At 36.0% G+C, this 19,197-nt stretch overlaps 1 pseudogene; it reads left to right on the plus strand.

Annotated features, from left to right (window-relative positions):
• The window catches only part of LOC138701447 (uncharacterized), a 51,799-nt pseudogene that overhangs the window by 13,857 nt on the left and 18,745 nt on the right, over positions 1-19,197 (plus strand).

The raw sequence follows: 19,197 nt of genomic DNA on the forward strand, positions 1-19,197 counted from the left end.
GCGCTCGCATACATTTGGTTTCAGGCTGTATACCTTCTCTAAATATTTGTACATTGTAGCATGTGTACGAATTTACTATTCATTATTTACAATTATTGCTGTGAAATCAGATAAATAATTAACATTTTTTAATCAGAAATTCACAACCAATAACCTTTCTACGTAAAGAAAATGTGATATGGGGGTGCGTAAATGTACAGTTTTGGTTCAAGATTTGAAAGTAGAAAGAGAATGAACCAACAGGCCCAATCTGGAAGAAAAGCAAGGGGAAAGGAACATGGTAATTTTATCTAAACTCTATAAGAAAATTATCTACAACTGAGGTGTTCTCTCGAACAAGAACTTAACTACAAAATCTTGAATTTGAGATATATAGCATCAAACATTTTAGATTTGGTATAACAGCAATGCGCATAACGCTATTCAAATGTTTCTAGACGACAATGTATTTGTTGGAAGGAAATAATATTTTTTCAGGAGGGAGATGTGTTATTAAAGATTGAATATATGCTGGAAACGGATAATGACGTAATGTACGTTAAGTTGTTATTCCATGGAATACCTTAATTTCTCCGAATTGCATCAGTCAAGTCAATATATGTTTTCGTATCTCCTACATTTTGTGAAAAGAGTGTAAAAATAATCATAAAATGTTAATCTTCCTGAATTACGTTCCAAATAACAGGCATTTTTCAGAAGTCAGGTATACTGAACGTATAATTCGCGAAGAATTAGTGTGAACTGTGTTCTGTGTATGAAGTATTCTGAAAATGAAAATAAAATATTTTACATTTCACAGGCTGGAAAAGTTGGTGAAGTGGAGCAAGTGGTGAAAGATGCTATTGACGTCGGCTATCGCCACATTGATGGTGCCATGGTGTACGAAAATGAGAACGAAGTTGGAGCGGCGATCAGAGCGAAGATAAACGAAGGTGTAATCAAACGGGAAGATATTTTTGTAACTAGTAAGGTACTGTCTACCGTAAAATAGTAACATAATTCAAGATCTTCCACATTTTGATAACAGAACCAAGACTAACATTAGCAAACATATTTCGATATTAGATATGCAAACGTCATACTTACATTTTGTATTATCTCTTTCCTGTTTTCATATCATACCTTCTGTTCAGCAAGTTTTACTGTTTTCTTTGTAAATAATCATATTCATTTAGCCTTGGCTTCATTATCCACACAAGTTGCGATGAATGGGACTCGAGGGCAAGCAGATGATTCGAGATTTCTTGTGGAAAAGAAGCAATGAAATAAGTTTTCTGCGAATACTTGTTCTCAGTCTGGATCGAAACATATTTCATCGTCACTTATAACTTTGCTAATTCGAAAGTTTCTTGAAATAAAGTAACTGGTAACTTGTTTTTAATGGACTACTTGTTCTATTGGGAATTAAAATTGGTAACGTTGTTCATCTAAGTCTTCAAAAAGAAATGAATATACAAGTGTAACTGCAATAGTGGCGGTGGATATTAGGAATGCTTATAAAACTATGTTCTGTTTTTGTGTTACTACATCATATCCCAGTAAGGATATTACATTTAATACATCTCTCGTATTTCAACTGCAGTCAACTCTCGATTATCTAATATAATGACGGGGAAGGGAAAATGGTTAGAACAAAATCAAAATTAAACCAAAAACTTGTAAATATGAACCATTTTATAGCTAAAACGTATTTATAAAACTTATTTCTATCTAATATAACGTGACCTAGAATTGTTTTAACAATACTACACAATCCCTTATAATTTTCAGATGGAACACTTGGCTGTAAGTAAGAAAGCAGATTCTGCAAAGGAAACCAATGAATGACGGTGTATGAACAATAGAAAATTTATTCAAATTCACTTCTATCTTTACATGAGAACTTGAAAATCCCCTCAATCACAGTCCAGTGAGTGCACCTTTGAGTGAGTTCTGGGACACTCTTTGAAGTTCTAGCTATAGTGGCCCGAATAAAAAAGTTAAAAGAAATTTTCGCCGGGAAACAGTTAAAAGTTACCAAATTTAGCGAAAAAGTAACTTAATTGACAACACTGCCATTCTTTTTTTCTAATAAATTGTCTCTTTTTTCTCCCTCGAGATATCACAGATGGTTATATACATTTAGAAGTGCTCTTGCATAAATCAATTTATCAAGCGCAAGTTTTTAAGTAATTCGCTGCCTCTTTCTCGATCTTTCTTTCTTGATCTTAAGTTCCTTTTGCCTTGATGACAGTCTGGTCGACTGTTACTTCATCAAACTGTGTTAATTTTTGTAACAATCAAACTATATTTTCTTTTGGTTTTCTCTGTTAAGCCGCAACGCCATAATACTTTCCCTTATAATCGAGTTTCAAGTATACTACTTAAGTGCTTTTAATTGTTAAAGATAATTGAACTTAAAAGTCACATTTATAATAAATAAAATTATATTACTTCCTCATATATTGTAATATTCCTTAATATTGCTTCTTTATTCTCTTTCTACAGCTTTGGAATACTTATCACAACCCCAAAAAGGTGCTCCCTACCTGCAAGAAGACCCTCTCTGACTTGGGGCTGGAGTACGTAGATTTGTATCTCCTACACTGGCCATTTGCTTTCAAAGTAAGTTTCAATGAGTTATTTTCATCGAGCAATTATCTTTCCATAATAGAAAAAGGAGCATCTTCTGCGGACCTCTATAGAAAGATCTAAGAAAGCGACTAGTGAAATGCTTTGTGTGGAATACAGTATTGTATGAGGCAGAAAAATGGACGAAGTGAAGAGAAGCAACTAGAAGCATTTGAAATGTGTCTAGGCCTATGGAGAAGGATGGAGCGTGTGAAATGGACAGACAGAATATGAAACAAAGCTGTGTTGGAAAGAGTGAATGAAGAAAGAATTATACTGAAACTGATCAGGAAGAGGAAAAGGAATTGGCTAGTTCAATGGTTGAGAAGAAACTGCCTTCTGAAGGATGCACATTTGGTAGTTTAATATTTGCTGATATTTCAATGCTCTTACCTTAAAGCACCTTATTATGATGTACCGAAGTACATATGATATTTCCGTGCAGGAAATCTGCGTTATCATATTATGATGAAGGATGGATAGAACAGAGAAAAATTCTCTCCGGAACCGGGACTCGAACCCGGATTTTCAGCTCTACGTGCTGACGCTTTATCCACTAAGCCACACCGTATTCCAGTTCCGATGCCGGATCGAATCCCCTCAGTTTATGTTCTACCTCTCAGTTTTCCGTTTGGTGGCCTACCCTCATGTACTATGTCACAGAATATGTGACAGTGGCATAATGTCCAACGTACTGTGTACAGAGATGCACTCATTACAAGTGACTAAGTAGCCAGGATCCGACGGCAAGAATGCCGTCTTGAATCACTAAGTGATTACTTACGCATATCATATTATGATGTATCGAAGTACATATGGTATTTCCGTGTAGGAATTCTGCGTTACCATATGGTGAAGGATGGATAGAACAGAGAAATATTCTCTGCGGCACCGGGTTCAAACCCGAGTTTTTAGCTCTACGTGTTGACGCTTTATCCACTAAGCCACACATTTTTCTTTGTTCTATCCAATCCTATCTATTTACGCTATGTTAATATTTGTATTTGTGGACGTAATTCCACACCGCTCCGCTATGTCAGGTCCGCGATATTTCGCACTCCCATCAATGCTGCTAGTATACAGCTGTCCGGCATTATTATAGTAAGGTATTTGGTCCTTGTACTTTCAATTTCCTACTAAAATTTGGTCAGTATGGACAACAAAACTTGTGTTAAAGACGTAGTCAAAAATAAATGAAGGAAACAAAATAAAATTCATACATACAGTATATGCAAAACAATTCACATAAAGACTGAAATATTGTTAATATTTACATTTCCTACTTCTCTATGTGAGAAATATTAAAGAGTGATGTGATATTACAGGAAGGAGATATCCTGTGGCCAAGAGACTCTAACAACCAGATAATTATGAGCGATGAGGAACGTGGACACGTGGAAAGCAATGGAGGATCTGGTGGGGAAGGGGCTAGTCAAGAGCATCGGCTTGTCAAACTTCAATGAAGAACAAGTTCAGAGGATACTGGATGTTGCTACAATCAAACCCGTCGTGAACCAGGTGAATAACATAATAATTAAACCGCGGGAGTGCGGGCCCTTTACCGTCAAGTTAAGTATGATTGGAGCGTTCCGTGGCGAGTGTAATGAACTCTCAGGTAAGCAACTCACTGTGCGTGCTTCAGACGTACACTCTTGAGTATATGAATTGCATACATACAATAATCATACATTTCGTACTTATCTAATTGATGCGATGTCGACGGAATTTTGCAGTCCGTGCGCCAGACAAGTTAAATGCACCATGTTGGAATACCGCTCTTTAGGTTGTTTTGCTGCCTTAATAATATATGGAGCTGCATCAGTGACAAAAAGAAGTACATTATTTTATTTAATCCTTTCCGGCCATAAAAGGCGTACAGCCTTATAAAAAAACTTGGACAATAGTTGCATAGTTTACCTTTTCCAGTTTCTCTGAAGTTAGCATAATTTTTTCCCCTACACAGTTCTCGGAAAGTATACCGACCACCACATTTGCCACATATCTACCACTGACGTCTGTAGGCTCATCAACTGAAACCCATATATTTTCTGATCGTTCACGCTTTCTCGAATTTTGGAAATCGTGTTCTGGTACGAAATTGATCAATATTCTTTACGTATTGTTGTTTCTCCTGGAACATGTTGGTTTGTGTATTTTTCCAGAAATGATCTAAAGTGGGGATTGTCCAAAGTTCTGAATGGAATGTTTGTGTGTACCATGTTACATAAATCTATATTTAATTGTGACCCACTATTTGAACTCGATTGGTTTTTGTTTGAATTGTGTTTTACTATTACAGTGTCTTTCAAAATAGTACTTCCTAGTTCGTAATAATCTGAAATTACACATGACACATACAACACTTTCTCCTTCTATAATAGCCTAAATATATCGCGTCCGAATTGTTCCACTAAATTATTTAGTATTGCACTTCGTGAACGAGTTGTTTTAGGCATTGTAATATGTGTCATTTCACACACGCAACTCTTCAGTATGACAGCTAAACACACTCTGAATGTTTCGGGTTCGATGCACGGAACAGTACTGCGAAAGGCGAGAGAGACTTGCGTCATACTCTATACCCGTCTGCATAGTCAACTGCAATCGCCGTATTAGGGCCCGCACTCCCGCGGTCTAATAATAATTATTCGTTTCCCGTACGGTATTTCACTCAACTAATTTTATATTATTGCGTGCTTCGTGAATAGATATCTGATGCTTAGATACAAATAAATCACAACTTAGGCGCCTAATAAGCAACTAGATGTGCAAATATGGAGGAGAAGAAGAAGAAGAAGAAGAAGAAGAAGAAGAAGCACAAAAATCTTACAGTTTCCAACTATAGCCTATGCACTACTCTTACCAGAAAGTTACAAATCGTTTAAGAGGAAAGTACACTGAATTTTTCAATTTTATAGAGGCCTGCATATAATATTAAAATGGATTTGAGGGAAGTGGGATATGATGATAGACACTGGATTAATCTTGTTCAGAATAGGGACCAATGGTGGGCTTGTGTGAGGGCGGCAATGAACCTCCGGGTTCCTTAAAAGCCAGTAAGTAAGTAAGTATAGAGGCCTGCATACATCAGCAACATAATATGTTGCACATAATTGGGCAGCTAGAGTCAATTTCATAATTATCATTAATTTTTGTTGGGAAGGGTTATTTCGCAACCTGTGACAGTTATTTTTCAATTTTACCGATCGTCTCACTCAGGGTTAACGTCGGCGTACACTAAGTTTTTATTGTCGCTCGCCGCCGTGCCACTAATAATGATGTATAATGTATAAGTTAAACTGACTGGTTTTTATTGTTTGGGACCTCAAGATTCCTTGCTACTGTAAGTTTGGTGTTGCAAAATCTATGCAGTATTCTACGGTCGTATCTTCGAGAGATAACGTAGCCGGCCGGTTATGCGCATGGAGGTGGGGAACTCAAGGCCGCGCGAGGCCGTGAAACCTGTTCTGCTCTATACTGTTCACCCAGTATTATCCTACATAGATTTACAGAACCTGCGCTAGGCTATATAAAACGGCGTATTACAAGTGAAGGTGAAGTGAATGAAAATGTTAGTGCGTTCATCATACAAGCAAATTAAATTTATATTATTTATATTTGTATTGTGTTAATACATTACGTTTTAATACTATATTGAACTATGGATAACACATGGAGACCCTGAGAAAATAATGACAATCATTATGGCAATGATAATAGATATAATGTGACCCAAGACATTGGTGAACATGGTTGTGCTAATATCGAGACCGGTGGGGAAAGTGTCCAAAGAAAGTCGTCTGTAATAGGAGAGGATAAACGAATACAGGAAATTGTATGTTATGTGCATGATTACATTTAAAAAACTCATGTCGGAAAGTAGGAGGCAATAGTAGAAACAGCGAAGGGGTTAGATTAGCCTAAGCAGACAAACAGTCAGTGAGATTTCTAATGATATAATAATACATTATAATAGGCCTAATATATAATATAAATTATCAGGTAGCTTGAAACAATGAATATATGCATAATAGGAATGTAAATTCAGCATTGACAAAGCTATTACAATCTCCCCATTGTGACAATAGGGCTTTCTCATTTCCGAGTTAGGGAAGCAATTAAACTTTGCACTGTTTTTGTTGACTGTTAAGCTGTTGATTGATGGCACTGAGCAATAACAAACACAGACCGCTCACGTTCGAAAAGCCGAATGTAATGAATGGAGTGTTAATACACGATCTTTTCATTACCTAATTCTCAAAATTAATATTTCAAATAAACTGTTCTCTGAAATCAAAAATACAATTCGATATATATTAAAATTAATATAAGGTTTTTCCTTTTATTGCAAGAGACGAAATTTTCACTGATCCATTTAGAAGTGAGCATTTTGTAATCCCATATAATAGCCTTTTGCCGTCACATCTACATATTGTCTTATGAAATTTCAAATTTATTGTTAAAATAAACTGAAATCAATTTGTTTGCCCACACGTACACACATAAACGGCTACGAAAACTATGGAAATCAGAATACAAATATGATAAAGGGGAGAGATATTTAGCTCAAAATTATGGTTTTTTAAATTTTTATGTAAAATAACTTCTATTTTCCTAGGGAATACTATCCCAATCAATTAAAATCCATTCATAATGTATATAACATGATACAACGCCATTTTGAAGCTCATTAATCTAGATGACTGGCAACGCCCACTTTTTGTCCGAATTTAAAGTTCACGTATGCGGTTTTCTATCAACTTGTAATATTCGAACCTTGAAAAGACCACTTGTCCTCCGATTTTGTCCTCGACAGTTATCACTCCAGTAAACGTCGGGAATCGAATCTGAGTCCTCGGTATGAATAAATTCGCCATTTAGTACTATTTTACCATAGGAACAAAAATGTAATTAACCTGATTTATGTTTTAATATTGTTTAAAATACTTCTTATTATGGCGGCTGGGTAGCTCAGTTGGTAGAGCAGCTGGCTACGGACTGGAAGGTCTGGGGTTCGATCCCAGGTTGTGACAGGATTTTTTCTCGTTGCCAAACTTTCAGAACGGCCCCGAGGTTCACTCAGCCTCCTATAAAATTGAGTACCGGATCTTTCTTTCCCGGGGGTAAAAGGCGGTCAGAGCGTGGTGCCGACCACACCACCTCATTCTAGTGCCGAGGTCATGGAAAGCATGGGGCTCTACCTCCATGCCCCCCAAGTGCCTTCATGGTATGTTACGGGGATACCTTTACCTTTTTTTTTACTTCTTATTATAAAATACGTCACGATTGTAGAGCAAGAGTTTTAGCATCATCAAGTTCATTCGTTCATTTCGTTCGTTCGTTCGTCCGTCCGGCCATACATTTGTTCACTTATTCATTCGTTCGTTCATTCGTGCACTCATTCATTGCCGCTGATAAACAAATGTTGTCACGTGTTGAAACTTCCGTAACATTTTATCTGCTATACTCTCCAGTAGAAACTCTTCACGTTATAAGTGCCTGAGATTATTTCTGTAGCTGCTCCGTGACTGAAAATTTATGTGCTGGTTTCACAAATCTTATCTTTTCCTTCAAGAGGTTCAGTAAGCACAATATGCAATATATTGTACAATCTGGAAGCATGCATAAGAACCTCTGATCGCCTCTTTCTTTAAAAGAACATGTTATCATCATCACCTAAGTTGTAACATTTATATAAATATTTGATACATGAAGTCCAAGGACTATAGAGTTTTTACACGCAATAACAAACTCTATTCGCAGAATTCTATGGAATGAAATGGATTCGTTGAAAATCATCAAACTAACAATTCATAAGTTTACATTATTAATAAAATGACAACATACGTGAAATAATTCAAAGAGAAATTATGTTTTACTTTTGTACAACGTGACCTTTCAGTTGGAGGTCCACCCTTACTTGACACAGAGAAAGCTGATAGAGTTCTGCAAGAAGAAAGGAATTGTTGTAACAGCCTACAGTCCTCTGGGAAGTCCTAACAGTCTTGCAGGTAAAGACCAGCCGGCTCCTCTGAATGATCCAACTCTGCAGAGCCTGGCGAAGACTCACGGCAAGAGCGTGGCTCAGATTATATTGAAATATTTGGTGAGTAAAGCTTCTTTGTATCTTGTATCCATAGTGTTGATAAGATTTCCATAGAACATTCACTTATTTCAGACAGTTATTTAATTGCGACGAAAGACTAAACTACCACTGATATATAACGTTTAAGGTTTGCTGTTTATATATTATATTACGGTTTTTACATAACCTAACATCGATCAGTCACCCGCGCATCTGAGGAGATAGCGCGTTTGCCTGCTGATCTGATGTCCCCTCCGTCGAGTGCACGATTCTCGCTAGGGCCGATTGCAGAACGAAAAGTTACATTTTTTCGGATTAAATTTCTTTACATTTTAAGGAAAAAATTAAAATTCTTTCACTCAATTATTATCACAACACAGTGCTCTCTTAAACTGACTGAGCATATTGGGAATTCAATCAATGGCTATCCCGAAGCACGCTATAAATTGTTTCATGTAAAACAATTTTTATCTCGAAAAGAAAGCAAAAATGAGCAAAATTATATTAAACTTTTAAAAATAATTTCAAGGAAAAATTGTTCCGGGGCCGGGTATCGATCCCGGGATCCTTCACTTAGCGCACGAATGCTCTCCCGACTGAGCTACCCCAGGAACCATACTACATGAAAGTCAGATTTGCATAATATATTTCGTTACTGGAGGTACGTTAACAGGAAGCAATTTAAGTCACACAGAATTTGTGTGCACTCAAAGTTGGGTTCTGGCGTCTTGTCAGCCCATTTGAGTTGTGTGGATATACTCGTAAAGAAAAAATTGTAACGGTGTCGTGTATGGTTCCTGGGGTAGCTCAGTCAGGAGAGCATTCGTGCGCTAAGCGTGCGGTCCCGGTATCGATACCCTGCCCCGGAACAATTTTTCCTTGAAATTATTCAAACCTGCTTTACAGGGAGCTACTATCTGAAAGCCAGATTTGCAAAATTAAACTTTTTTGTTTCGAATATTTCAAAGAATAACACCTTAAACTGAATAACATTACCATAGCGGTTTCAGAATAAGAAGGCATATGGCCTAAGCCAATTGAGTGCTAGCAACAGTTCGACGTTGTCAAACAGTGCACGGTGCACGAGACGTGGAAGGCAGAGACTACAGATAAGGACAGAACATATCAGTTGCAGCTCTCTCGCTGAGCGAGCGGGTCGAGACCTGTTCCTTCATTGTGTGTAATGTTTAAATATAATTACTCTTACTGATCTCAATTTTTATAACTTCTTCGCTTCATAGATCAGTAGCTCTAGGAGTCACTGACTTGCGAAATAAAGTGACAGATATGTAGAAATTTACTTTGCTAATGTCTGAGAAAGAATGTTTTAATTCTTACTCAGACTTCCTTGTACAGCAAAGCTGAATTTATTATTGTTTATTTCTCCAGAGGAAAGATAAGGTACAGTTTGTTTGTAGGGGCAGCCTAAGAATCTAGCGATAACAAAACGAAAACATATATGTAGATACGTAATTTAGTATTGAAGTTGGAAAGTATTTTATTTTTCCTCCGTTAAATGAAGCCTATATAATTTAATTTAATTCTCTAGCTCATACATACCTTGGGGTCCGGGTTCTACATTCTGGTTACGAATCTGGCTATAATGCAACGTAATCATAATGTGTGTTCATATATAATTCAGTACTCATACTGAAACTGTAGATTATTTTATTTTTCTCTGATAAACTAAGTCTATCTAATTTTATTTTATCATATAATTTTTACATATCTAGAGGTTCAGTGTTCCATATTCTGGCTAAGAATCCGGCTATAAGAATATAAGCATATCTGTTCATACGTAGGCCTAATTCAGTACTCATATTGAAACTGAAGATTACTTTCTTTTACTTTATTAAATGAAGCCTATCTAATTTAATTTAATCCTCAAGCTTATACCTACCTAGAAGTCCAGGATTCTATGTTCTATCACTCTGGCCTGTGGCAATATAAACCTACGAGTGAAGGTAGTTGTACAGAAGCGAATATGAAAACCGTAATCCAATAATATCGTTAATATATTGAAGATAAAAATTGTATATTAGAAAAAATCGTATAAAGTGTAATATATATATATATATATATATACATAACGAAAGGTTTTTAAAATAGAAATTGAGTTTTGGAATTATAAAATCTCCTCGTTCCTAGCATGCCTGTATTTATTTTAAAAATGAAATGTAGTTAATGTGCTTCATTTTATAAAGTTTTGTAATGCTCTTAAGGAAGAATGTTGTTAATGCTCTTCGTGTAATTCATGGAAAAAGAGGCAGGAGTGTTTATGTTTACAATATCATCCAAATATCTCATGTTTATGTAATATTTCGTCTTATATCATGTATAATATTCCAATGAAAAGTGAAAATCGTGCCTATGATTGTTCTCAGCTTCCTTCTTCTTTCCACGTTCTATTATAACGGCACTGCTAACACATACTAATTACTAATGCATTTAAAATATCGTACGATGAAATAATACACGGTTCTGAAAACTGTACAAATAGTCTAATTAACACGTTTGTTTTGCGTTATTTTCCAGGAGAGGTAAATTCAAGTATACCCCTATTCTAATTGTCTCTTTGTCCTGTCCGAGAATATGAGATAACGTGTGCAATTCTAAACCACACATCTCTGCAGTCAGATTCTTTGTTCGTGAAGAACTGACACGCACTGAATCATAAGTTAGTCCTTTAAAAAAATTATATACAAAAATACCATACTCCTCGCTTGTGAGTGTTGGACTATCCCTTTGCTTATAACAGAAGAAACACCAGAGCCAATTGCAATCCCTTCAAGAGACATTATTACGGTAAGTTACACATCACACAAGAGAAAACAGTCCACATCTGAATTTGAAAATAAACAGATTCTATCTTCATTTACAGAGCGGAATTCAGAGCAAAATATGTTCTATGCTGTAGGTTGGATATCTCTGTTTAGTCTTAAAGCGATAACACGCGAACCAGTTGACATACAATTGCCATTCTTGTACTGTTGGATTCAGAATTCGGAGCTCTGTCGAATGCCATAGCTTAAAATTCATTACTAGCCATAAATATTGTGCGCGCAAGAAAGAAACTAACACGCGACGCTTCAGCGAGACTTCGCGACTATTTAACTAGGCAACACCGCTTCACTGTCACTGGCTAGTCGACATAGACCGGCCTGAACTAGCTCCGCCTTATATGCCTTCTTATTCTGAAAGCGCTCTAACTGTTCACTCTGTTTACAGAAAATATGCCTGCTTTAGAAAACAACAAAAAAACTGTTTAAAATTATCATAACTTCTTAAATTAATTTCCAAAATAAAATATATAAAATAAATATAAGACTTTACTTTCTTTTTAGATTCAACGTGATACAGTCCCAATACCGAAGTCATCGAATAAGAAGAGACTTCAAGAGAATTTTGACGTCTTTGGTTTCCAACTAAGTCCCGAAGAGCTCGCGAGTATTGATGCTTTGAACAAGAACGTGCGAGTGTGTGGATTCGAATTGTAAGTTCTACTCTAATAACTTAGCACATACAGTACGAATTATTACATTGCATTCAACTTTACATTTTCTTCTTTACAGCGCAAGAGGACATAAATACTACCCATTTGCCAACGATGATTCCTGAATATATGGCAATTTAGTCAGTATTGTTATCCATTATTAATGTAACATTTGAAAGAACAATAAATAAATTTGTCTTAAATAAAATTATTGCTTAAGTGAACTGCATGAATTATATTGAGCCTAAAACAATAAATTCAAATTCAAAACTATCCATAAAGTATAAAGCGTAATACAACTCATTATTTCACATACGAGGAATTATACAGTACAATAAAAAACAATAACATTCATCTTGGGATGTACTGTACTAATAAGCAGTAACATGACCTGCAGCCAGGAAGTCAAAACAAGGACAGCAATGGCAAAGGAAGCTTTTAATAGAAAAAGGAGCATCTTCTGCGGACCTCTGTAAAAAGAACTAAGGAAGAGACTAGTGAAGTGCTTTGTGTAAAGTGTGGCATTGTATGGAGTAAAAACACGGACATTACGACGAAGTGAAGAAAAGAAATAGAAGCACTTGAAATGTGGATGTGGTGAAGAATGGAGCGTGTGAAATGGACAGACAGAATAAGAGATGAAGTTGTATTGGAAAGAGTGGATGAAGAAATAATGATGTTAAAACTGATCAGAAAGAGGAAAAGGAATTGGTTGGGTCAATGACTGAGAAGAATTGTCTACTGAAGGATACATTGGAAGGAATGGTGAACAAGAGAAGATTTCGGGGCAGAAGTTATCAGATGATAGACGACATTAAGACAATTCTGTGGATCATATGCGTAGACTAAGAGGAAGGCATAAAATAGGAAAGATTGGAGAATGCTGGGTTTGCAATGAAAGATCTGCCCATGGGCAGAACACATGTATGTATGTATGTATGTATGTATGTATGTATGAATGCAAGAAAAATTATGGTTTATTTAACGACGCCCGCAACTGCTGAGGTTATATTAGCATCGCCGATGTGCCGGAATTTTGTCCAGCAGGAGTTCTTTTACATGCCAGTAAATTTACTGACATGAGTCTGTCGCATTTAAGCACATTAAATGCCATCGACCTGGACGGGGATCGAACCGGTAATCTCGAGCAGGAAAGGTCAGTGCTATAACGACAATGCTACCCAGGCCGACAGTGTATGTAGTAGTAGTAGTAGTAGTAGTAGTAGTAGTAGTAGTAGTAGTAGTAGTAGTAGTAGTAGTAGTAGTAGTAGTAATAATAATAATAATATTAATAATAATAACAATAACAATACTTAACTGTATGTGTCAGAGGAAGAACATGTGTATACATCTGAAGTCTGAAGTAATATGTAGCTAATCAGAGATATATGCAATGGAGGGGGAAAGGAACTGGCTACCCTACTTCACTATCTCCGGCTTAGTTGCCTCATAAGTAATACCTTATTGGTACCACTTGTGAGATTTAAACCTGTCTTCAGACAGTTATTAAATAATGATAATAATAATAATAATAATAATAATAATAATATAATAATAATAATAATAATACAAAAGATGATACTGGACAATAATAACAATAATAATAGTGAGTAATGTTTAAGCTGTTTAAATTTATATTACAATATCAGTTACCAACTTTCAGATTACGTAATGGCTCCTACACCAGACGGATATTATTCGTGACCTATCTTACAAGGTCGGCTTTCTTAATCAAATTCGTCATTTCCCATTAGTTCTGATAACTGTAATCTCTCTGAAATTTACTTTTAAGTTCGGAACATATAAAAACTCATATTGCAACACATAATTAACTATGCTACCCAATGGTGTGCAGTCAACCCTATCAAGTAATTTCTATACACTGTTGTTTTACTATACGATATTCATTGTTACATCATAAATCTAGTTTGAATTTCCCACGTGCGAATCCACTAAGAGGTGTGCTCGCCAGACCCAGCAATATTGAATTTGGTTATTAATGGAGAAAAATACGCTCCTGCGCCGGGAATCGAACCCGGGACCCCCAGTTCTACGCACTTGGCGATCTAACCACCACTGAGCTACGTCGAGCCGAGCCTCAATCCCTCTATCCACAGCAGCGGATCGAATCCGTCTCCTTTGGTGTTTTCCCTTAGTGGCTTTACTTCATGTAAGAAAACAACTTTACGTAAATATTGAAGTTGCTGAGTTAGCGCAAGCGCTCTCTTTATTTCGGCTGTGCTTTCTGGAAAAGGATGAGACGGCGTTAGTCGTGTTTAATCCTAGATCATATATACCGAGATTGCTCGGCCTTATAGGCTTTGACGGTAAAACTTTTGTCAGGTTTACTATGCTACCATCTAGTTGTTATATAAGGAGTCACGTCATAACTGCCATTTGAATTGCACTAGCGACTGTACTTCCATCTCGTGTTCGTTTACGGCGGACGGGTGGCAATCCTGGTGGTTGTTCTCTTCAAAGTGCTACCAATTTTAACATAGAGATTAGCTATGTTATATATATGATCTAGGGTTTAATGAAAGAATTCCTGCAAGCTGGCGTTAGTTGACGTCACAATTCTTAGCCCTTGAAGCCAGAGAGGTTAAATGGTGAATCAGTCAGGTCAAGGTATCCGATAGTATAATGTAGCCGCAAGGTTTTAAAAATACTGATGATAATATTATTGAACATATTTTACTCCTGTCCAATTGGAAGTTTCCTGTTAGCTGGAATGTAACTTGTTAATGAATACTAAACCTACAGTACATAGTTAGACTATATATTTAATATGTTTTAATGCTGTAGTTATTTCAGCAGTTTCTCATAAGCAATCTGTCGGACATATTAATATATATTCAAACAAGACTCCTTCGTGCGGTTATATAATCCCTTGGCAATGATACGTTTGACACACGTTCGTAGCATAGCTGCAATCAGCAGTACAATTTTTTATTGTGCACCACCTAAAACAAGAAACATGGCGGTGCCTACTGTAAGATTAAATAACAACATTTATATGCCCGTCCTAGAACTAGGGACATCTCAGGTAAGTTTTTCTGAAGTAACATAAAAGCGTCTTGCAAAGATTGAAACATAACACGGCAGTTCATGGCGGAGAGCGTATAAACATATGTTAGGAAGTAATAACTATACGACAAACGTAAAACTGTTTTTTTCGTAGACCGTTTGGCTTGGCTTTATGAGGCTGAACCTTGGACGTATCCGTACACTTTGACCAATTGTGCGCTCCATATTTGCGACGATTGTCCAAAACCAACAGATGTTCTGGGTGGGATTCGCTGACAGGTGGTCCATCCTGCCTCCGTCCCTGAGAGAGCGAGATCCCATTCACACACGAGTGGCCTGATAAACCCCAGGTACCCTGAGCCTCAAGCCCTTCCTATTTCAGCATCGGAAACCCGTTCTACCCCTAAATCTTCATCCTAGCCTATTTTTAATTATTGCAGAAGATAGATGAGATGAGGGGGTAGGGATTGTTGGTACAATAATACAGAGAAAAGGGAATACCACGAAAAAACCCTCTGCAACGACTACTATGTCCACCACAAATTCCATCACGATCTGGCAGGTTATTGAATCCGGTCCACCAGGATGGAAGACCAGCTCTTGAGCCACAGACGTGGCAAAATACCATTGACTCTACATTTATTGTGCTATAATTGTAGTGATAATTGACTCCAGGTAGGCTTACGCAACCAAACAATCTGATTTCTACTCCAATTGTAACTCTCCCATAAAAAGAATAGACTTATCTCTTTTGTCATGTGTTAGCTTAAGAGACAATCTGCCGTCAGTTACCGTTGCATACATCATGGTAGACACTTGTTCGCTTTTTTCCGTATCTATTCAAAATGAGACAGAAAACAAATCAATGCCACTATTTCACAAACTCCATATACTGTGAGCCATGCACAAACAAGAACTGACGCAAGACAAACTAGCTGGGATGTCGAGTGTAGGAAGTTCCATGCAACGTGAAACACGAATCCTTATCTGCGCTTATATAATCCCTTAGCGCTGATACTTTTAATATAAGTTCGTAGCATCTGTAATCAGCAATTCACTTCCATTGTGCCTCTACTAAAATATCGAACATGGCGGCGCCTACTGTAAGATTAAATAACAATCTACACATGCCCGTACTAGGATTGGGAACATCTCAAGTAAGTTTTTATGAAGTATTATTGTATACAACCGTGTAACAGTCATTCAAACGTGCTTATGTAACATGACAATTCAAGGAGGAGGGCAGTATCACTGCCTTCTCGACCTATACCAAGTCATAATAGGTTTGTTTCTGCAGCGAGTTTGTGATGGTTTAACAACTGTATGAAAATTGTCCCAACCTCAACTATTGCCCATAATCAGTGATGATCGGTTTGAAATGAATTTGAAACGATCCCTCCACGCTCATGCATGTAAAATAATTTACTAATCTCATATATTGAAGATGTTATTAAATCTCACAGTATGTTTTAATAACTAATATAGATGAGCATGGAAACTTAAAACATAATTGTAAAAAGTATGTCTATAGCCGATCCAGTGAATAAAAGTCAAGCAGAACTAGTTTCACGCGCATGCGTCACTCTGGTTTGAGAATGGTTTGCTCTTGATCCACAAATTTTTATGACCGTCAGAAAATGGTTTGGTGGAGGTTTGATACGCTGCAAGAACGCCTGACTTTAACCAGCAAATAGTCAGAGTTTGAAGTTATCGTTGCACAAGCAATAAAGTCGATGTGCGCATACTCATGTCATGACGGTTGGAAACTGCTGCAGAAACAAGCTTATTGTAACTTGTGTGACGTCACTCGAAAAGTCGGGGTTTCTCTATTGGAGCAGGCTACATAAATTTCAATGAAATACTCGTATAATATTTTAACGTGTATCAGAGCTCAGTTTTATCTAATGCAGTGTGTGCATAACTTCCACTTATTTCTTATTACGTAATAGTTGCAGGAATAATTATAAAACTTCATGATTTTAATTTGAAGAGAATTTACCATGTTAACAAGACTTGTTCAAGACTTGTTCAAAATATCAACTTTTAAGTTTTAGAGTGGAAGATATTTTGAGATTTAATGAAGAAGAATTTATATTAGTATTTTAACTTAACACATTTACCTTCCTCCCTTTCTTATAGGTGGAAAATCCATGACATGTCGGTTATACATGAGTACGGTTATATTACGTATATTTTCTTCCTATAGTACGTAGTGGATAAATATAATTCAATACAATTCAGCACAGTAAGAGACAAATACAGTATATACAAATAAATATAGGCAAATTGAATTTACAGGTTATCTATCTTACAAAAATTTATGCTTAATTATAATGTATAATAATACTGTGAATATAGAAATGTAGGTACAGTAAACGTAAGCATTTATTTAAACATGGCACCAAATATGCGTGTGATGCTTCTAATGCAACAGAAAATTATTAAACCATGCATAAATCGATGATGCAAAAATTCCCCCATTAAGCGTATTTTATTTAAATTAATTAGCCTACATAATTACAAGTTAGGTATTGTAGCAGTTACGAAAACTATATGGTAGGCCTACCATTAAAATTTTTTTGTTCATACTTATCTCTTTTTTTTTAGTTCAAAATCTGTACATTATCAAAAACTGTATTATGTATTACTTAATTATTCCCTCCACATAAAAAGGAACAATAATAATTAATACTTTAAAAACAAATGCGATAAATAGAACAATGGTCTGACTAATGTTAAATTTCACCACAGTATCACCAATAACATTGAACTTAGTCCAATCACAACTTAATTAACACATCAATCAATATTTCCACTTTCACATATATATATATATATATATATATATATATATATTTCTTATACATATTTACTGTTTACAACACAGAAAATTCGCTTAACAACATAAAAGGACGCAGTATTTCATCAAATTGGAGAAGGCACGGGTATACGAGTACGAAGTCTTGCAGACATCGATACAATTTTCACGCCAAAAATAATATTCAAATAATTATTTTATTATGCCAAAAGCCGTAAGGCACTTGATGTCAAAATTTCCTCATAATGTTTCAAATATTATTAACGCAATTACATCACATTTTAGAGAAATATAATATGTCGCTATTTCTGTTTTTCAACTAACACATAAGTTTCACTCAGCTATTAACAGAGTCACGTGTTCTGCCATCACGAGGGCAGTGTAGCATAAGCCATGGAGGGGGTAGGAACTCATGATAATGGAAGTTCGTCAGTTTGCCACAATGGGGCAGGAGTGTTGTTACCTGAGTTCCAATCGGAATATTGGAAAATAAACCCGGTTATAAATATATTGCCAAGCTGTCAGTTTTAAACAGATATTAAGAATACAAATTATTTACAGCACTTTCCCCAGTTGTATGGCATTGAAATTATTATTATTATTATTATTATTATTATTATTATTATTATTATTATTATTATTTTCCTGGGGTAAAAGGTGGTCAGAGCATGGTACCGACCACACCACCTCATTCTAGTGCCGAGGTCATGGAAAGCATGGGGTTCTACTTCCATGCCCCCCAACTGCCTTCATGGCGTGTGACGGGGATACCTTTACCTTTTTTATTATTATTGCTATTATTATTATTATTATTATTATTATTATTATTATTATTATTATTATTATTATTATTATTAGGTCTACTAAAGTAAAATTTTACCTTTGTATATATTCGATTTAGAATTTTAGTCAGAGACAAAGTAGTTATATCAGCCACTTTCGTTAAGCTGGTCAGTTATTAAATGTCGGCAATCCTATTATTTTCAATATTAAAGACACAGGCCGTTAATATGAACAGATCGGGTAGCAGAGGGAATGAGTTGCCAATTGTTTTGAGTTTAATGTTCAAACGTTATATTCATAATATGCATATGTTAAACTGAAAACCATATGTGGTATGCATATTGTGGTTTTCCTCTGATTGAGGTTCTGGTTGATGTGTAT

This window comes from Periplaneta americana, chromosome 1, assembly GCF_040183065.1.
Source record: "Periplaneta americana isolate PAMFEO1 chromosome 1, P.americana_PAMFEO1_priV1, whole genome shotgun sequence".
In the NCBI taxonomy this organism is placed as follows: Eukaryota; Metazoa; Arthropoda; class Insecta; order Blattodea; family Blattidae; genus Periplaneta; species Periplaneta americana.